Genomic DNA, 22,206 nt, shown 5'->3' with positions numbered 1-22,206 from the left:
AATATAAAATACAGTACCATAAAACTCCTAGAAGGTAATGTAGGGAAACATCTTCAAGACCCTGTATTAGGAGGTCACTTCCTAGAACTTACACTCAAAGCACAAGCAACAAAAGAAAATAAAGATAAATGGGAACTCCTCAAACTCAGAAGTTTCTGTACCTCAAAGGAATTTGTCAAAAAGGTGAAGAGGCAGCCAACTCAATGGGAAAAACATTTTTGGAAGCCGTGTATCTGACAAAAGACTGATATCTTGCATATATAAAGAAATCCTACAACTCAATGATAATAGTACAGACAGCCCAATTATAAAATGGGCAAAAGATATGAAAAGACAATTTTCTGAAGAAGAAATACAAGTGGACAAAAAACACATGAAAAAATCTTCAGCTTCATTAGCTATTAGAGAGATTCAAATTAAGACCATAACTACATACCATCAAACACCAATTAGAATGAATGCCATTAAATAAACAGTAAACTACAAATGCTGGAGAGGATGTGGAGAAATTGTAACTCTTATTCATTGTTGGTGGGACTGTAGAATGGTTCAGCCACTCTGGAAGACAGTCTGGCAGTTCCTTAGAAAATTAGATATAGAGTTACCCTTTGATCCAGCAATTGCCATTCTTGGGATATACTCAGAAGATCTGAAAGCAGTGACCTGAACAGATATGTGCATGCCAATGCTAATAGCAGCATTATGCACAATTGCCAAGAGATGGAAACAACCCAAATGTCCTACAGTAGATGAGTGGATATATAAAATGTGGTATATACACAATGGAATACTACATGACAGTAAGAAGGAACGATGTCTTGAAACATATGACAACATGGGTGAACCCTGAAGACATAATGCTGAATGAAATAAGCCAGGCACAAAAAGAGAAATATTAAAAGCTATCACTAATGTGAACACTGAAAAATGTAAAATAAATGGTTTGTAATGTAGAATGTAGGGGACCTAGCAATAGCAATTAGTGAAGGGGGAACAATAACCTAATAAGAACAGATAAGTTATTGTGGGTAAATTTAATGTTCTGGGAATGCCCAGGAATGACTATTGTTTGTTAATTTCTGGTGGTATAGTAGGAACAAGTTCACAGAAATATTGCTATCTTAGGTTACCTGTCTTTATTACTCCTTTGCTGGTTTTAAGTCTATATATTTTCTTTGGGTAGAGTAGGAAGAAGTTGGAAGTAAAGTAGTTATTTTAGGTTAAAAAAAAAAAACCTCACTGATACATCCTTCAAGATAGAGTTTAAAAACTTATTTTTCCAAATGTTCTAAAATTGATTGTGGCAATGAATACACAGATATATGATGATACTGTGAGCCACTGATTGTATACTTTGGATGGATTATATGGTGTGTGAATATACCTCAATAAAATTGCATTTAAAAAAAAAAACATCTTTACAGAAAGTAGTTTCCCAAAGAATTAAACAATTATTCAGGTATCCTATAAAAGATGTCTTCTAATTAGAAAATAAAAGATTTATAGATGACAAAATCAGTTCATTTGTTCAAACAAATATTTGTGGAGAGCTTGAGGAGTACCAGCACTGTTCTTGGTCTTGGTAATACAAGACTGAACAAAACAAGCACAGACCCCTGCCCTCATAGACTTTACATTCTGGTGGTCATGTCAATTGTGGTAAATTATGATTTAAAAAATTAACCAATATCTGGTTTTTCTTCTGCCTTTGTTTCATTAAGTTTTGTTAATTTTCTTGGGGTATGGTAGGGACATATTGGAAGCAAAGCACTTATTTTAAGTTATTTGTTTTTCTCATTGTTTTGTTTTGTTTGGTTTGAATTTTTTTAATTTTTGATAAAGTAAAAAAAGCTATTGCATTTAAAAAACTAGCTTCAATGTAGTTACTTTAGGTTATTTGGTTTTTCTAATGCCTTTGATTTTGGTTTGCTAATTTTCTTGGGGTATTGTAGGAACATGTTGGAAGCAAGGTAGTTATTTTAGATTATTTGCTTTTCTTATTCCATTGTTTGGTTATTGCTTGTTAATTTTCTTGGGCTATGGTAGGAACATGTTGGAAGCAAAATAGTTAGTTTACATTATTTGTTTTCCTTAATCCTTTGCTTTGTTTTGTTTGAAATTTTGTGGGTTTTTTCTGTTGTTTGTTTTAATTTTTCAATAAATAAAGTTAAAAAAAGTTAACCAAAAAAAAAAAAAAAACTTAAAGGATGCAGCAAAGGTGGTTCTGAGAGGGAAATTCATTGCCCAAAATGCCTATAATAAAAAAGAAGAAAGAGCAAAAATCAAGGAATTAACAGCTCACCCATGAACTAGTGAAAGAACAACAAATTAACCCCAAAGCAAACAAAGCGAACAGAAGGAAAGAAATAAGAAAGATCAGAGCAGAAAGAAATGAAATTGAGAACATGAAAATGAGAGAATCAACAAAACCACAAGTTGGTTCTCCAAGAAAATAAAATTGATGGAACGTTAAGTAGGCTAACGAGAGAGAGAGAGAGAGAGAGAGAGAGAGAGAGAGAGAGAGAGAGAGAGAAAGCATACAACAAGATAAAATCAGAAATGCAAAAAGGGACATAACTACTTACCCTGCAGAAATAAAGGAGTTAATGAGAGGATACTATGAGCAGCTATATGTGAGTAAACTAGACCGCTTAGAAGAAATAAACAACTTCCAATAAAAGCATGAACAACTCACATTGACTCAAGAAGAGATGTCCTCAACAAACCAATAACAGGTAAAGAGATTGAATCAGTCATCATAATGCTCCCAAGAAAGAAAAGTCCAGGACCAGATGTCTTCACATGAGAATTCTACCAAACATTCAAGAATTAGTATCAATCCTGCTCAAACCCTTCAGAAAAACTGAAGAGGAGGGAAAGCTATCTAAGCCATTCTATGAAGCCAACCTCACCCTAATACCAAAGCTGGGTAAAGATACTGCAAAAAAAAAAAAAAAAAAAGAAAAAAAAAAAAAGAAAAGAAAATTATGCACCAATCTATTTAGTAACTATAGATGCAAAAAACCTCAACACAATACTCACAAATCAAATCCAGCAGCACAGTAAAAGAATTATAAACCATGACCAAGTGTGATTTATTCCAGGTATGTAATGCTGGTTCAACAAAAGAAAATCAATTAATGTAATACACCACATCAATAAATCAAAGCAGAAAAACCACATAATCATCTCAATTGATGGAGAAAAGGCATTTGACAAAATTCAACATCTTTTCTTGATGAAAATGCTCAAAAGGATAGGAATAAAAGGTACCTTCTTCAATATAATACAAGACAAGGATGCCCACCATCACCAATGTTACTCAATATTGTGCTGGAAATTCTAGCCACAGCAATTAGGCAAGAAAAAGAAAAGGTATCCAAATTGGAGCGAAGAGGCAAAACTTTCACTGTTTGCAGATGACATGATCGTATATGTAGAAAATTCTGAAAAATCTACAGCAAAGCTACTAGAGCTAATAAATGAATATAGCAAGGTGGCAAGGTACAGGATGAACATGTGGAAATCAGTAGTGCTACTATACACTAGTAATGATCAATGTGAGGAGGAAACCAAGGAAAAAAATTCCATTTACAATAGCAACCAAAAGAAATATTTAGAAATAAACTTAACCAAGACCACAAAAGACCTATACACAGCAAATTACAAGAAATTGGTAAAAGAAATCACAGAGGAACCTCAATCTTAGGGCTTGCACTTATGAAGCAATGTTAATGCAAAGGAGAAGATAAGCCTACTTATAATTGTGCCTAAGAGTCATCCCCAGAGAACCTCTTTTGTTGCTCAGATGTGGTCTCTCTCTCTAGGCCAACTTGGCAGATAAACTCACTGCCCTCCCCATATGTGGGACATGACTCCCAGGAGTGTAAATCTCCCTGTCTACAGGGGTCATGTTTCCCAGGGATGAACCTGGGCCCAATGTCATGGGATTAAGAAAGACTTCTTGACCAAAAGGGGAGTATAAATGAAAGAAAATAAGTTTCAGTGGCTGAGAGGTTGCAAATGGATTCAAGAGGTCATTCTGGAGGTTATTCTTATGCATTACATAGATATCACTTTGTGGTTTTTAGTGTATTGGAATAGCTAGAAGGAAATATTTGAAATGTGAACTGCAACCCAGTAGCCTTGAATCTTGAAGACAATTGTATAACTATATAGCTTACTCAGTGTGACTCTGTGATTGTGAAAACACTGTGGCTCTCACTTCCATACTCCAGTGTAAGGACAGATGAGCAGAAAAATGGGGATAAAAAATAAATGAATAATAGGGAGGATGGAGGAATGGTTGTTTTGGGTGTTCTTTTTTTACTTTAATTTTTATTATTTTTATTTTTTGGAGTAATAGGTTCAAAAATTGTGATGAATGCACAACTATAAGATGATATTGTGAACAATTGATTATACACTGTGGATGATTGTATGGTATGTGAATATATCTCAATAAAATTGAACTAAAAAGGAAATTATTGGGACATGAAAACTTGGAATATAAACTGCATAATTTATAGCAATATTAAATTTCTTGAACTTGATAACTGCACAGAAGGCATGATTTTAGTTTCTTAGCTGCTAAAACAACCATACAAGAGGCTGGTTTAACAACAGGAATTTATTGGCCTATGGTTTCAGGGGCTAGAAGCCTTGCTTCCACCTGTAGTCAGTATCTTTTGGCTGTTCAGAATTCCCTGGGCTTCCTTAGCTTTTCCTTTACATGGAGATGCATATGACTGTATCCTCTCCTTTCTCTTCAGGGTTGCATTGACTTCCAACTCTGCTCTCCATAAGTTCACTTTTTGCATCCAATTTCCTTTGCTTATAAAGATTTTAGGCATATGAGTTTAAGGCCCACCCTCATTCCGTTTGGGCACAGCTTAAATAATAAGGTCCTATTTACAAATGTTTTCATACCCACAGTACCAGGGTTTGGGACCTGAACATATCTTTTGTGGGTGACATAATTTAATCCTCAATGGTAGTTACATAAATGAATATCCTTGTTTTAAGGAAATAAACATGGAAGTATTAAGTGTTCAAGGAGCATGATGCATATTACACATACTTATGTTTTTAGAAAATGAATAAATAGATGGATAGACACATGGAATGATAGATTGATGGATAGATATGATACTAATGTGGCAAAATGTGAAAATTGATGAATCTGGGTATATGGGGAGGGGGAGGGTTATGTTGGAGTTCTCTGTATGAGGTTTGTATTATTTTTGTAACTGTCTTGTAAATTTGAAAGTATTTTAAAACAAAAAGTTACAATATAAAAGTTCTTGCTAGAACAGCCAAAATCATCTTGAAAAAGAATTCAAGAAAGGGGAAATGAAGAATATCAGTAAGGATAACTAAAAGGGTAAAAAAAAGGGACAAAATAAGATATGACATATAAAAGCCAAAGGGTAAAATAAGTGAAGAAAGTACTGCCTTTACAGTAATAATGTTGAGACTGTTTATGGATTAAACTCCCCAATCAAAAGACACAGACTAGCAGAAAGGATAAAAAAATATGATCACCCATATGCTGCCTATAAGAGACTTATTTTAGTCCCAAGGACACAAATAGGTTGAAAGCAAAAGGTTCAAAAAAAAAAAAAAAAAGATATTCCACATACTATAACTAGAAAAGAGTGGAGGTAGCTATGCTAATTTCAGACAAAATTTATTTAAATGCTAAACTGTTATAAGAGACAAAGAAAAACACTATATATTAATAAAAGGGGCAATCCTCCCAGAAGAAATTACAATCATAAATATATATATATATATACACCTACTAGGGTGCTCCAAAATATTTGAGGCAAACACTGGCAACACTGAAAGGAGAAATAGAAATCTCTACAATAATAGTTGGAGACTTCAATACACTACTCTCATCAACAGAAAGAATATCTAGACAGAAGATCAATAAGGAAAGAGAGAATATGAATATTATGAAAAGTGTACTAGACCTAAAAAATATTCACAGAATACTGCATCCTGAAATAGCAGGACATATATACTCTTCAAATGCTCATGGATCATTGTCCAGTATAGGCAACATGTTGGGTCACCAAACAGGTCTGAATAAATTTTAAAAGCTAGAAATTATACAAAGCACTTTCTCTGATCATAATGGAATGAAGCTGGAAGTCAATAACAGGCAGAGAACAGGAATAGTCACAAATATATGGAGATTAAACAACATACACTTAAACAATTAGTGGAACAAGAAGAAATTACTAGGGAAAGTAAATATCTCAAGATAAATGAAAACAAAAACACAACATATTAAAACTTATAGGATGCAGCAAAGGCGGTGCTGAGAGGGAAATTAATATCCTAAATGCTTACATTAACAAGGAAGAAAGAGCTTTAGTCAAAGATCTATCTGCATACCTGGAGGAACTAGAAAAAAACAGCAAACTAATTCTAAAGCAAGCAGAAGGAAAGAAATAAAGATTAGAGTAGAAAAAATGAAATTGAGAATTAAAATATGCAATAGAGAAAAAAGAAAACTAAAAGTTGGGTCTTTGAAAAGATCGGTAAAATTGACAAACCCTTAGCCAGACTGACAAAGAACAAAAGAGAGAAGATGCAAATAAATAAAATCAGAAATGAGAAGGGGGCCCTCACTACTGACCTCACAGAAATAAAAGGATCATAAAAGGATACTATGAACAGCTGTATGCCAAGAAATTAGAAAAATTAGATGAAATGAACAAATTCTTAGAAACAACAAACTACACTGACTCAAGAAGTAATAAAAGACCCCAACAGAACACTTAAAAATAAAGATATAGAAATGGTCATCAAAAATCTCCCAATAAAGAAAGCCCCAGGACTACATGGTTTCACAGGTGACTTCTACCAATCATTCCAAGAAGAATTAATACCAATCTTGCTGAAACTCTTCCAAAAAAATGAATAGGAGGGAACACTACTCAACTCATTCTATGAAGCCAACATTGCCCTAATACCAAAGGCAGATAAATGTGCTACAAGAAATTACTGTCCAAGTTATCTAATGAATATAATGCAAATATCCTCAACAAAATACAAACAAATTGAATCCAAGAAAAAATTTTAAAAATTATATATCATGAAGAAGTCAGTTTTATCCAAGGCATGCAAGAGTCATTCAACAAAATAAAATCAATTAATGTAATACAACACATTAACAAATTGAAGGGGAAAACCCTATGATCTTCTTGATTGACATAGAAAAGGCATTTGACAAAATCCAGCATCCTTTCTTGATAAACACCCTTTGAAAGATGGGAATAAAAGTAAATTTCCTCAACATGATAAAGGGCATATATGAAAATCCACAGCTAAAATAATACACATAGTAAAAGACTGAGAGCATTCCCTCTAAGATCTGGAAGATGACAAAGTTCCTACTGTCACCACAGTTCTTCATTAACATTGTGCTGGAAGTTCTACCTAGAGCAGTTAAACAGGAAAAATAAATAAAAGGTATCCAAATTGGAATGGAAGAAGTAAAACTTTCACTATCTGCAGATGACATGATCCTATATCTAGAAATTTCCAAAAAAAATCTACAATAAAGCTACTAAAAATCTACAAAAAAAATATACGATAAAGCTATTTGTGATAAACAAATAGATAAATGGGACCTCCTCAAAATTAAAAGCTTTTGTGCTTCAAAGGACTTTGTAAAGAAAGTGAAAAATGAGTTCAGCAGTGTGGCAGGATATAAAAGTGATAAACCAAAATCAGGAGTGTTCCTATACACTAGTAATGAGAAATCTGGGGAGAAAATCAAGAAAAAAATTCCATGTACAATAACAACTAAAAGAAACATATCTAGGAATAAATTTAGCCAAGAATGCAAAGGACCTGTACACAGTAAACTACAAAACATTGCTAAAAGAAATCAAAGAATACCTACATAAATGGAAGGACTTTCCATATTCATGGATTGAAATACTAAGTATAATTAACATGTCAATTCTACCCAAAGTAGTGTACAGGTTCAACACAATTTTTGAAGTAATGGGAAAGCCAATGATCAAATTTATTTGGAAGGGTCTGGGGCCTCAAAAAAGAACAAAGTTGGAGGATGCACACTTCCTGACTTTAAAGCATACTACAAAGCATTAGTGGTCAAAACAACATGGTACTGGCATAAAGATAGATATATTGACAAATAGAATCAAATTAAGAGTTCCAAAATAGACCCTCACAACTAAGCCCAATTGATTTTTGACAAGGCTCCCAAGTCCACTCACCTGGGACAGAAGAGTCTATTCAACAAATGGTCATGGGAGAACTGGATATCTATATCTAAAAGAATGAAAGAGGACCTTATACCAAAATTAACTCAAAATGGATCAAAGACCTAAATATAAAACCAGGACCATAAAACTTCTAGAAGAAAATGTAATGAAGCATCTTCAAGAACTTGTGGTAGGAAATGGTTTCTTAGACTTTACCCCAAAGCACAAGCAATGAAAGAACAGCCTACATAATGGGAGAAAATATTTGGAATCCATATATCCAGTAAGGGTTTTCAATCCAGAATATATAAAGACATCCTTTAAGTCAACAATAAAAAGACAAATAGCAGGAGGGCCAAGATGGCAGCATAGAGAGGTGTGGAATTTAGTTAGCCCCTGGAGCAACTAATAAACAACCAGGAACAACTAGCAAATAATCTGGAACAACTGCAGGGGGATAACCGTGACTGTCCATGTATTGTACCCCAACATGGAATGGGTAGAATGGCTGAGATTGAAGCATAAAAGCTGGAAGTAAAAACTGCAGAACTGCACCAGGGGCCCCCTCCCCTCACAGCAGGCTGAGCTGCAAGACCTCACTGTGGGAGAAAGAATTCCCTGAGCAAGTGAATGTAGCTTAGCCTAGCACCAACTGAGGTATGAATTAACAAATATGGACTGCTGATACAAGCTACAAACATAGACAAACCCCTAACAAGCAGCAAAGTACCCCGAGGTCACTCCCAGTAGAGAGGAGGTGGGGATGATGGGGAAAAAATTAAATTAAAAGAAATACAGAGGCTTTTAGAGACAGCTGACCTTACAGAGCCAGAAAACTCCCGTGTCCCAGGAAAGAGAGCCCAGAAGACCAGGTGATATCTCTGGCCAATGGGTGAAACTGGAGGGCCATGGACTGGATCTGTAAAGGAGCTTTCTTTCCCTTTTTCTCTCTCTCAACCTGAGTGGCACAGTGGAGAAAAAGCCCCAGCCATTTTTGGTTCACAGCCCTCTGAATCAGACAGGGGTGGAGTTAATAGAGTCAGAGAAACAAAGGAGTAATTCAAGTGCAGAAAATAATGCCTTAGGGGGTGTATTTTCCCTAAGAGGAAGGAGGTGGGGCCCAGCTCCAGTGCCTAACCTCCCTTCAGAACTCAGACCCCAGGGCTTAGGGGAAAACAGTAAAAACAGAAACAACTTAAGCTGAGAATTAAAGGGGACACATCTCTTTACACCAGTGGGGAGTGACAGGGTGGCAGGTGCCACCTGCTGGGCAGGTTAGAAAAAGCACAGTGGCTAGAGGTCTCACAGAAAAGTTGGTCAATCTTCTAAGACACACTCTCAGGAAAATCTGATACTGAATATTGCCCCCTCTGAGACCTGAGCCCCTTCTGGTCTGGGAAAATCTGATTGGAGTAATCAAGAAAACCAAATGCCTAGACAACAGAAAACTACAAATCACACTAGGAAAACAAAGATTTGGCCCAGTCAAAGGAACAAATTTACACCTCAATTGAGATACAGTGGACATATTGTTACACTTTAATGAAACAGTTAAAGATTTTGAAATAAATATGCTAAATCAATTAAAAAACCAAGTCAATGGTTTAGAGAAGATTTGGCAAAAGAGATGAAGGATATAAAGAAAACACTGTGCAAACGTAAGGTAGAAATCAAAAGTTTAAAAAAACAACTGGCAGAATCTATAAAAATGAAAGGCACAGCACGAGATGAAAAACACAATGGAGACATACAACAGCAGATCTCAAGAGGCAGAAAACATTCAGGAACTGGAGAACAAGACACCTGAAATCCTACACACAAAAGAACAGATAGGGAAAAAAATGGGAAAATATGAGCAGGGTCTCAGGGAATTGAATGAAACATGAAGTGCAAGAATATCTGTGTCATGGGTGTCCCAGAAGGAGAAGAGAAGGGAAAAGGGGCAGAAGCAATAATAGAGGAAATAATCACTGAAAGCTTCCCATCTCTTATGAAAGACATAAAATTACAGATCCAAGAAGCACAGCATACCCCAAACAGAATAGATCTGAATAGACCTATGCCAAGACACTTAATAATCAGATTATCAAACATCAAAGACAAAGAGAGAATCCTGAAAGCAACAAGAGAAAAGCAATCCATCACATACAAGAGAAGCTTGATAAGACTACGTGTGGATTTCTCAGTAGAAACCATGGAGACAAGAAAGAAATGGTGTGATATACTTAAGATACTAAAAGAGAAAAAGCACCAACCAAGAATCCTATATCTGTCCAAACTGTCCTTCAAATATGAGGGAGAGTTTAAAATATTCTCTGACAAACAGACAGTGAGAGTGTTTGTGAACAAGATACCTGCTCTACAGGAAATACTAAAGGGAGCACTACAGACCAATAGGAAAAGACTGGAGTGAGAGGTTTGGAACACAATTTTGGGTAATGGTAGCACAACAATGTAAGTAAACTGAACAAAGATGAATGTGATTATGGTTGAAAGAGGAAGGTTAGGGGCATGTGGGACACGAGAAGAAAAGAGGGAAAATAAAGACTGGGGCTGTATAACTTAGTGAAACCTAGAAAGCTCAACAATTGTGATAAAATGTACAAATACGTTTTTACATGGGGGAGAACAAATGACTGTCAACCTTGCAATGTGTTAAAAATGGGGTGGTATTGATAGTTGGTGTTGTTTTACTTTGTGTGGCCTCAGTCTTTTCACAGAAATGCCAGATCCAGCAAAGTCTGCTCCTGCTCCCAAAAAGGGCTCAAAAAAGGCTGTTACAAAGGTCCAGAAGAAAGATGGTAAGTGCAAGCACAGCTGCATGGAGAGCTATTCTGTCTATGTGTACAAGGTGTTGAGGCAAGTTCACCCTGACACAGGCATCTCCTCTAAAGCTATGGGCATCATGAACTCATTCATCAATTATATCTTTGAGTGCATCACTGGGGAAGCATCCCGCCTGGTGCACTGCAACAAACGTTCAACCATCACATCCCACGAGATCCAGGCAGCCATGCATCTGCTGCTGCCTGGTGAGCTGGCCAAGCATGCTGTATTGGAGGGCACCAAAGTGTCACCAAGTACACCAGCTCCAAGTGAGGGCAACCTTCTTGCAATGACAACCGGACAAGAGGCCAGAGAAAAATGACTCAACTGAGAATTGAAATTTCCCAGTGAAAGTAAATAAATCATACACAGCATATTTTATGGTTAATATATATATATATAATATATATATTATATATATATATACACACACTCAGTGAGAATGCCAGGATGGTCTTGTTTTCTCCCAGTCAGGTGATCAGAGAGTTTGTCCCTTCTTCTAGCCTAAGATTGTAAAATCCAGGGACATTCTTCCTGATGACTAGGTACTATGCCTTTTACTGTCTTTTGAAGTTAAGCATTGTCAATTGGTCATGTACTCAAAAACTATCATTCATTACCCAGTGACAAAAGGATTAAATTCCAACTCCTTATCCTGAAACTAAAGGCCTTCCACCATGTGGCCAAAACTTAATTTCTACAATTACTCATTTTCCTCAGTCTTCCAACTTAGCCAAAATGTTCTATTAACTGTTCTATAAGGCATCTTAAGGTTCCCGTCTTCTGTGCTTTTATTTATATTGGCCTCCTGAGTTTTGGTGCTCCCACTGATTCTCTGGATTACTCAAAGCCTATCACCCTGGCAATTCTTTAAACTCACTCAAATCTTACTCCATGAAGCTTTTCCATCCCATTCCAGTGTATAAGAAAGTCTCTTTTTAACCTTTAAGGTCTTGTTCCCTGCACAAGTTTTTGTGATGTATTTAGCTTTGTTCCTCATCTCTTATCTCTTTCCTTATTTTTATATTTTCCTGTGTTTGTCTTCTACTTGAAGGCAGGATTTATTTTTTATTTTTCTTCCATAAAGCCTGTCCCAGTGTCTACTATGAAATAGCTTCTCAGTAGAAGTTTCTTGCTTGATTGTCCAGACCATAGAACACAAGAAAATTGATCTGGGGTGATAAGTTCAAGCACTCCAGCAAGTTCTATACCCTAATTCTTTCTCTTTTGCACCATGATTTTATTTTCATTTGAGAAAATGAATATCTACATACAGGTGTACACTAAATATTTTATTATGAGAGTTTTATGTTTTATTCTATATGTTTCAGTATTTTCTAATTTTTGACACTGTCATTGTTTACATTGACAGAAAAACATTTTAGGTCAATATTTGCATTTATGCACAGGAGAAATATGAAAGGGTATACATCATAATGGTAATAGTAGTTATTTCTTAGTATTAAGATCTTTCTCTTTTTTTGCTTTTATTTGTATATTCTAAATTTCTTACAGTAAGCACATACTAACTTTGTAATCAGAAACAAAGTAAGCAGAAGTTATTTCACATCCCAGATTTCAGCAAACCTCTAGGTGCCTGCAGATAACTGGGCCCATTGAAATGTATGCTTCTACCTTGAGTTGCTCAGTCCCTTATAACTCTTAGACAATGATTTAATGATCTCTTGTTAATGCCCAGTTAAATAATGATAGCTTTTCTTCCAAATATTCTTCAGTCATCTCTTCACACCCCTCCAACCCAACTGAAGAATCACTTATTTTGATGTGAAAATGGATGCCATCCAGCGTTTCCTCAAATTTTTTTCTCTCCTCAGATATCTCTTTGCAAATTAACTTTTCTCTTTCTTAGCTTCTGTCATCTGTCAAGAATGATTTATATATATATTTTTTAATTTTTTGAAAATGAATTCAAGAATTTCATTTTTTTTAACCTGGTGCTCTTGCTACCAAAATTAAGGAGATAATCCAGGAAGGAAATAAGAAGTGTGGTACATTAAATTATGTACCCCAATTTAGACATGTTCTTAATCTTAATCCACATTCCTGTGGTTGTGAACCCATTGTAAATAGGACCTCTTAAAGATTTATTTTTCATTAAGGTGTGGTCTGAATGAGGTTGGGTCTTAATCCTGTTGACTGGAGTCCTTATAAGCAAAAGAAATTCAGACACAGAGATAGAAAGCCATGGGGAGGAACAGGAAGCAGGAATCCAGCAGAACCTGCAAATGAGGCCAAGCTGCTGGGACATTCTGCAGTCAGCCTGAGGCATTGATGTCTCACTTTTCCATCCACCTGGATGCTACTTTTTGTTTTCCACTTCTTCCTGAAGACTGGCTGCTAGTGATACTGGATCCCAGCTCTGTCACATGGCAAGGCACATGGTGGTGATTGCTAGTCTCTCCCTTCTCTTTCAGGTTTCATTGCTTTCAGCTTCTTGCTTCAGTGGCTTTCTCCCCTAATTCTTTCTTGCTCCTTTATCTTGTGATACTCTTTTAACTGCCCTTTAATAATCATTGACCTAGTTAAAACAACTGTTAAAGATTTGGAAATCCTGAGAGCGGCAAATAAAGTACTGCACTTGACAGCTTCCCTTCAGCTAATGTGTATTTATAGCCAAACAGTGACAGTAGAGTGGAATTCTTTCACTCTTTTTTTTCTTCAGTTTTGTTGAGATATGGTCACATACCATGTAGTCATCCACAGTATATGGTCAGTTGTTCACAGTGCCATCATATAGTTGCACATTCATCACCATGATCAGTTTTTGAACATTTTCATTACTCCAAAAAAAAAATAAGTAAAAATACAAATAAAAAATAACACCCCCCAAAAAATGGGGTGGTATTGGGGAAAAATGCAATCAATGCAAACTGGAGACTATGGTTGATGGAAAGATTGTATTATGCTTCCTTTGATGTGGCAGGGGAAATGTACAAAAGCTGGATGCCTGTGAGAGGGGGATTTAAGGCAGGGGTGTGGGACTCTTGGCATTGGTAATGTTGTCTGCCTCTTTTATTATACTTTTATTTTAATTCTATCTTTCTTTTTGTTGCTTTTCAGCTGTCATCCTTTTTTTTCTTTCTTTCTCTTTTGTTTCTCCACCTTCTTTGACTCTTCCTCTTTTTTTGTGGAAAAAATGGAAATGTCCTTATATAGATAGTGGTGATGGTGGTGAATGCATAAATAAGTGATTGTGCAGGGAACCATAGATTGTTTACATAGGACAGAATGTAGGGTGTGTGACCAAAACCATCTTAAAAAAAAAAACAGGTTGATGAAGAAACCATGAGGGCATTATATTGAGTGAAATAAGTCAGACACAAAAGGCATATATTGTATGGTCTCACTGATGTGAATTAATTATAGTATGTAAACTGATAGACATGAAATATACATTACCAGGATATAGAATGAGGCTAAAGAATGGGAGCAATTGCTTATTATGGGCAGAATGTTTAACATTATTTCATCAACAGTAACAAGTGTACTATACCAATACTATGAGTCAATGATGGTGAGGGGTGGTTAGGAGTATGAGAGGATTTGAGTTTTCTTTTTACTTCTTTTTGGGAGTAATGAAAATGTTCTAAAAATTGAAAAAAATTGTGATGAATGCACAACTATATAATGGTACCATCAACAATTCATTGTACACTTTGGATGATTTTATGGTATGTGAACAATCTCAATAAAATTGAATTTTAAAAAAATCACTCAATGAGGAATTTTTAAAATGAATGTCTGCTTAAGAAACCATTGTCAGGAGAAATATGGAAACCACATGAAATTCACTACATAAAGAAATCTGGGTTCCATTTCTACACAGCATTTTTGGCTAGCAGGAAGAAGATAAGCTGTTTAAAAGTAAAGTGAATAGCAAAGGGATTAAATTTTTTAAATCACACAGGAGCATTTAAGAAGAAAGAAAATGTGTTGAATCTTATAGCTCTCGGTGGAATACAGGAGTAATGTTGCTTCCTGTTAATAATGTGTAGTATTATAACTGCAATATTTGCTTCAGTTGAAATTAATATGAAAGTATTTATTTTCATAAAAATATTCTGGAGGTTCTTTTTTTAAGTTTTCTATTTAGTGACCCTTATAAATTGCTATGAGGTTGGCATTTAAAGAGGAATAAACCTAGTTAAGATAAAATGTATTGTTAATAATTAAAATGCTAGCATTTGAAGCATAAAAAAGACAAGTAACCCAAATAAAAAATGGGAAAAATACTTGAGTAGACATTTCTCCAAAGAAGAAATACAAATGGCTACAAAGCACATGAAAAGATGCTCAACATCACTAGCTATTGGGGAAATGCAAATCAAAACCACACCGATATACCATTTCACACCTACAATAATGGCTACTATTAAACAAACGGAAACCTGAAAGTGTTGGAGAGGATGTAAAGAAATACAAACACTCATTCACTGCTGATGAGAATGTAAAATGATGCAGCCACTGTGGAAGACAGTTTGGCAGCTCCTCAGGAATCTCAGTATAGAATTGCCATATGATCCTGCACACCTGCTACTAGGTATATACCCAGAAAAAACTGAAAGTAGAGACACAAATAGACATTTCACACAAATGTTCATAGCAGCATTATTCACAATTGCCAAAAGATGGAAACAACCCAAAGGTCCAAAAGATGGAAAGAACCCAAATGTCCATCGACTGATGAATTGATAAAGAAAATGTGGTAGATACATATTATGGAATATTATTCAGCTGTAAGAAGGAATGAAGTCCTGACACATGGGAAACCATAGATGAACCTGGAGGAAATTATCTTGATAAAAAGAAGCCAGACACAAAGGAACATATATTGTATGATCTCACAAATATGAACTAATTATAATAAATAAATTCATAGAGTTAAAATATAGAATATTGGTTACCATGAGATAGAATGAGGGTAGTGAATGGGGTGCTGATGCTTAATTTGTGCAGATTTTTTAATTAGGTTGTCTGTAAATATTTTGAAATAGAGGTGATGGTAGCATATTATTGCAAGGATAATTAACAGCACTGAATTAAGCTTCTTATTGTGGTTGAAAGGGGAAGTTTAGGGTTGTGTGTGTCACTAGAAGGAAAGGTAGAGGATAAAACATGGGACGGTATAACACAGTGAACCCTATTATGGATAATGCCTGTGGTTGATAGTACTCAGAGCCCAAAAGAAGCTGAGGTTCTGAATTCTAAATATAAAATGGTGATTACTTTGGTAACTTTCCTCTCTTTTTTGAAACAAAGGCCATCTCCAATATCCTGAATGTTGCCTAGAGTAATGCTATCAGTGCAATGCCTTGTGATTAGCTGGTACTCAATCTTTATTCATTTTATTGAGAAACATCTGATGAGGAAAATTCAAAATGGAAACTAACAGAGGAAAGTCCAAAATGGAAACTGAAGAAAGTGTAGAAACTGAAGAAGAGAAGGGAAAAATGGGCAGAAAGAATAATGGAGGAAATAATGACTGAAAATTTCCAATCTCAAATGAAAGACACAAAATTACAGATCCAAGAAGCACAGCATACCCCAAACAGAAGAGACAAAAATAGACCTACTCCAAGACACTTAATGATCAGATTGTCAAATGTCAAAGACAAAGAGAGAATACTGAAAGCAGAAAGAGAAAAGTGTTCCATCACATACAAGGGAAGCTCAATAAGACTATGTGCAGACTTCTCAGTAGAAACTGTGGAGGCAAGAAGGCAGTGGTATAATATATTTAAGATAATAAAAGAGAAAATCTGCAAAACAAGAACTCTATATCTGGCAAAACTGTCCTTCAAAAATGAAGGGGATGAGGATCTAAGATGGCGGCATAGAGAGGAGTGGAAGCTAAGTAGTCCCCCTGGAACAACTGAAAAAAAACCAGAAACAACTAGTAAATAATCCAGAATAACTGCAGGCGGACAGACATGACCGTTCACTCATCATACACCAACCTGAATTGGGAGGAATGCCCGAGATCACAGCATAAAATCTGTATGTAAGAATGGATCCAAATCAGGAGACCCCTTCCCCACAGCCTGAGCTACAAAGCCTCGTGGTGCCAGAGAGAAGCTTTCTCCCAGTGAGCGAATATAGCTCAGCTGAACTCCAACTGGGGTTTTAATTAGCGAGTGTGAACTGCTCACTGTGAGGTATGAATCCCCAACAAGTAGACAGAGGTTTTGGGTGACGACTGACCTTGGAGAGCCAGAGGGTTGCCTCAGACTAGCTCTGTTCCTTTTTTGACTCAGTGGAGAAAGCCTCAGCCATTTTCATTTCCCAGTTCTGTGACCCAGACAGGGGTGTGGCACAGGCAGAGAGAGACCATTGAAATGCTAATGACCTCCCCCTAGGGCATCTATCTTCTCTAAGAGGAAAGGGGTGGGGCCAAGCTCTACTACCTGCCTTTCATTCAGAACTTACACCAGTCAAGAATTATAGGCTAATCTTTGCATCAGGCAGAGAGCACCCCTGCACAGCCCAGTGGCCCAGGGCTTCCCTTGAGGGATGGTGCACACTAGTGATGTAGCACAGCCTTCCCTCAGTAGAGGTCTTGGAAGATCACAGCTGAGAAGGGGGGCCCACTCAGAAAACCCAGGATGCTACATCAATGCCAGTGGTTTGTGGGTCAGCAACAGAAAATCTGGGGCAAAACTGAAATGAAGGCTTAGACTCTTGCAACAGCCTTGAATCTCCGGGAACACCTGGGAGGTGTGAATATTAAAGTGGCCCTGCCTCCCTGACCACACAGACACATGCACCACATTCAGGGTGGACAGCTCCAACAACAAATCCAAACTGAGTTCACCAACTGAACCCCACAAAAATCATTTCCCCACACACCAGAGAGACAGAGTTGGGGAGTACTGACTTGAGGGGTATAGGTGACTTGCAGACACCATCTGCTGGTTAGTTGGAGAAAGTGTATGCCACCAACTTGTATTTCTGAAAAATCAGATTGGTATTTTTTTTTTTTTACAACTTGAAAGAACCCTATCAAGCAAAGCAAATGCCAAGAGGCCAAAAACAACAGAAAATCTTAATGCATATGATAAAACCAGAGGATATGGAGAACCCAATCCCAAACACCCAAATCAAAATATCAGAAGAGATACAGTACTTGGCACAATTAATCAATCACAATCGAGGAATGAAAACATGGCACAGGATATAAAAGACATGAAGAAGACCATGGAACAGGATAAAAGGGACATAAAGAAGACCCTAGAAGAGCATAAAGAAGACATTGCAAGAGTAAATAAAAAAATAGAAGATCTTATGGAAATAAAAGAAATTGTTGGCCAAATTAAAAAGACTCTGGATACTCATAATACAAGATTAGAGAAAGTTGAACAATGACTCAGTGTCCTAGAGTTCCACAGAACAGAAAATGAAAGAACAAAAGAAAGAATGGAGAAAAAATAAAAAAAAATGAAAAGGATCTCAGGGATACAATAGATAAAATAAAACATCCAAATTTAAGACTCATTGGTGTCCCAGAAGGGGAAGAGAAGGGTAAAGGTCTAGAAAGAGTATTCAAAGAAATTGTTGGGGAAAACTTCCCAAACCTTCTACACAATATAAATACATGAAGCATAAATGCCCAGTGAACTCCAAATAGAATAAATCCAAATAAACCCACTCCAAGACATACTCTGATCAGACTCTCAAATATTGAAGAAAAGGAGCAGGTTCTGAAAGCAGCAAGAGAAAAGCAACTCACCACATACAAAGGAAACAACATAAGACTAAGTTGTGACTACTCAGCGGCCACCATGGAGGTGAGAAGGCAGTGGCATGACATATTTAAAATTCTGAGAGAGAAAAATTTCCAACCAAGAATACTTTACCCAGCAAAACTCTCCTTCAATTTTGAGGGAGAGCTTAAATTTTTCACAGACAAACAAATGCTGAGAGAGTTTGCCAATAAAAGATCCGCCCTACTTCAGATACTAAAGGGAGCCCTACTGACAGAGAAACAAAGAAAGGAGAAAGAGATATAGAGAATTTTAACAGACATATATAGAACCTTACATCCCAAATCACCAGGACACTCATTTTTCTCTAGTGATCATGGATCTTTCTCCAGAATGGACCATATGCTGGTACATAAAACACGCCTCAATAAATTAAAAAAAAAAAAAACAATTGAACATATTCAAAGCACAATCTCTGACCACAATGGAATACAAATAGAATTCAATAGTTTTTGAATTATAACTCCACTATTTACTTCCTACATGATATAAAATACACAAACTCTAATGACAAAAAAAAAATGAAGGGGAATTTAAAATATTTTGAGACAAACAGACACTGGGAGAGTTTGTGAAAAAGAGACCTGATCTACAGGCAGATAGGAAAGGAAAGGAGAGGAAGGTTTGGAGAAGAGCGTAGAAGTGAAGAATATAGTAAGGATTAAAAGAGAGAGAAAGAAGCTGTAAGACAGAAAAAGTCACGAAGCATATAACAACATGGCTGAACCTTGAGGACACTATGTTAAGTGAAATTAGCCAGAAACAAAATGACAAATACTGTATGGTCTCCCTAATATGAACTAGCATTAGTTACTGAACTTTGAGAGTTAAAGTGGAGAACAAAGTGTGCCAGATTAAATCTATTATGTCCCCCACAAAAGCCATGTTATTTAATGAAATATTGTGGTTTGCATTATTATTAAGGTTATTGATTAAGGTGTGGCATTTTGATGGAATGGAGATGTGACCCACTCAACTCTGGGTGAGAACTCTCATCAGAGTTTTTCTATGGAAGTGTGGCCCTGACCATTCAGGGTGGGTCTTAATTAGATCACTGGAGTGTTTAAGAGAGAAGCTAAGAGCCAACACAGACCCAGATGCTTGCTGATGCTTAGAGATGCTTGGAGTTGTGGTCATAAGGATGTTTGGAGATGCTAATTTAAGAAATGAAGCCCAGAGTTTTCCCCTGGGAAGCCAAAAGAGGATCCCCAAATGATTAGAGAGAAACACCCTAGGAGAATGAAGGAAGGATGCACATGAGCTGAGAGAGAGGAGCTGCAACACAACCTGGGACCAGAAGATGCCAGCCACATGCCTTCCCAGCTGACAGAGGTGTTCTGGACACCAATGGCCTTCCTTCCATGAAGGTATCCTTTGCTGATGCCTTAGTTTGGACCCTTTTTTGGCCTTAGAACTGTACACTTGTAACCTAATAAATCCCCTTTATAAAAGTCAATTCATTTCTCATATTTTGCATAACAGTAGCATTAGCAAACTGAAACAATGGATAATCAGGAGATAGAAAGAAGGTAGAGATCGGGCATTTGATGCTGAAGGAGTACAGAATGTACAACAGGATTGATTGTAAGTATTCAGAAATGGATAGCATAATACCACCTGACGGTAGCACAATATTATAAGTACACTGAAAAAAGCTGAGTGTGAGTATGGTTAGATGTGGAAGGCTAGGGGCATGTATGACACCAGAAGGAAAGACTGAAGATAAGGACTGGGACTGAGTAACAGAGAAACCTACAGTGGACAATGATGGTGATTAAATGTACAAATATAAGAATGTTTTTACATGAAGGAGAACAAATGAATGCCAACATTGCAAAGTGTTGAAAATGAGGTCATACATGGAAAGATACAATCAATGCATATTAGAATCTATAGTTAACAGTAACATTGTAATATACTTTGATGAAATGTAACAAAGGCAATATACAATAGCTAAATGTGAATAAGAGTGGGATATAAGGGAATGGTATGGGATTCTTGATCCTAGTTTTTATTTTATTTTTTATTCTTCATTTTTATTCTTCTTTCTTTGTGGAAGAAATGCAAATATCCTCATACAGATTGTGTTGGTGAATGCATAACTATGTGATTATACCAGGAACCATTGATTATTTACTTAAGATGGATCGTATGGTATGCAAATAAAATCTTTAAAAAATAAACAAAAAGAAACAAGTGCTGGTGAAAATGCAGAGATAGAGATATACCTATTCATTGTTGGTAGGGAAGAAGAATGGTGCAGCCTGTCTAGCGGGCAGTGTGGTGGTTCCATAGGAGGCCAAGTATAGGATTGCCACATGATACTTCAACCCCGTATATATTTGGATGAAATGAAAGCAGGGACATGAATGGACATTTGAACACTGGTGTTTATGGTGGCTGTATTCACAATTTGCAATGAATGAAGGTGGCCTAAGGGTACATCAACTGATGAATGGAATGGTGAAAAGTGCTGTACACATACCATGCAATATTGAGCAGCTGCAAGAAGGAACGAAGTTATTAGGGATGCAATTAGGTGAATGAACCTTGAGGACAGTTTGTTGAGTGAAATAAGGCATAAATGAAAAGACTAATATAACATCTCATTAATATGAACTAAATATAATGTGTGCACCCTGAGAATTGAATTCAAGAGCACAGGTTATCAGGGGAAGGTGTACTGTAAAGGTTCCTACATTGCAAGCTCTTACAGCAGTCACATCTATCCCTGAGTTGTTAGTTATTCTTAAATTCTGAGATGTTGCTCTCTTTATGTATATCCTGGTCATTCCCTGGAACTTTGGGTATCTATGTGACACCTGAGACTCAGAGCTAGAGTTTTCCAGCTATGAAAGTCAGTATTACCCCTACAGTAACTGTTGAAAAACCTGAAATAGTGATCAGACTTCAGTTAAAGATATTAATGAAGCTGATCTGGTTGGGACTGAGGCAAAATCAGCCTAAAGGGTAAAAAATGATATTGGCTGTGTTTTAAAACCTCAAATTCTGTGTGATACCAAAGGAAGAGAGGTTTATATAGTAGAAAATTTATATTTTCTGTAGCACACTGTCTAATTTAACTTGTATGGTCAGTTTATTCAAACACCATAATTATATGGAACTTTGAATAGAGGATGAGATCCGTTGGTTTGTACAGGTTCGTGTGATGCCCCAATACATTCCAGATTTATGTGGGCAGAGAATTAAAAAAGTATTTTAAAAGCCCCCTTGAGGGACTGGGAGAAAATGTGGAAATATTAAACTTCCCCACCTGGGGAATTCCTGATATTCTCACATGCATTAGGGACTACCAATTTAATAGGCCAAGCCCTTGATCTTGGGGCTTG

The 22,206-nt window shown here is 36.4% G+C and overlaps 1 protein-coding gene and 1 pseudogene across 7 annotated transcripts in view; one reads left to right on the top strand and one right to left on the bottom strand.

Annotated features, from left to right (window-relative positions):
* Positions 1 to 22,206, bottom strand: part of KLF8 (Kruppel like factor 8) — a 575,849-nt gene that overhangs the window by 51,690 nt on the left and 501,953 nt on the right. The gene's annotated exons all lie outside the window — the stretch shown is intronic.
* Positions 10,972 to 11,348, top strand: LOC119522730 (annotated as a pseudogene).

The sequence above is a fragment of the Choloepus didactylus genome, chromosome X (genome assembly GCF_015220235.1).
Source record: "Choloepus didactylus isolate mChoDid1 chromosome X, mChoDid1.pri, whole genome shotgun sequence".
Taxonomy (NCBI): domain Eukaryota; kingdom Metazoa; phylum Chordata; class Mammalia; order Pilosa; family Megalonychidae; genus Choloepus; species Choloepus didactylus.
Note: the sequence above shows the minus strand (reverse complement) of the source record. Positions and strands in the feature narration are given on the sequence as shown.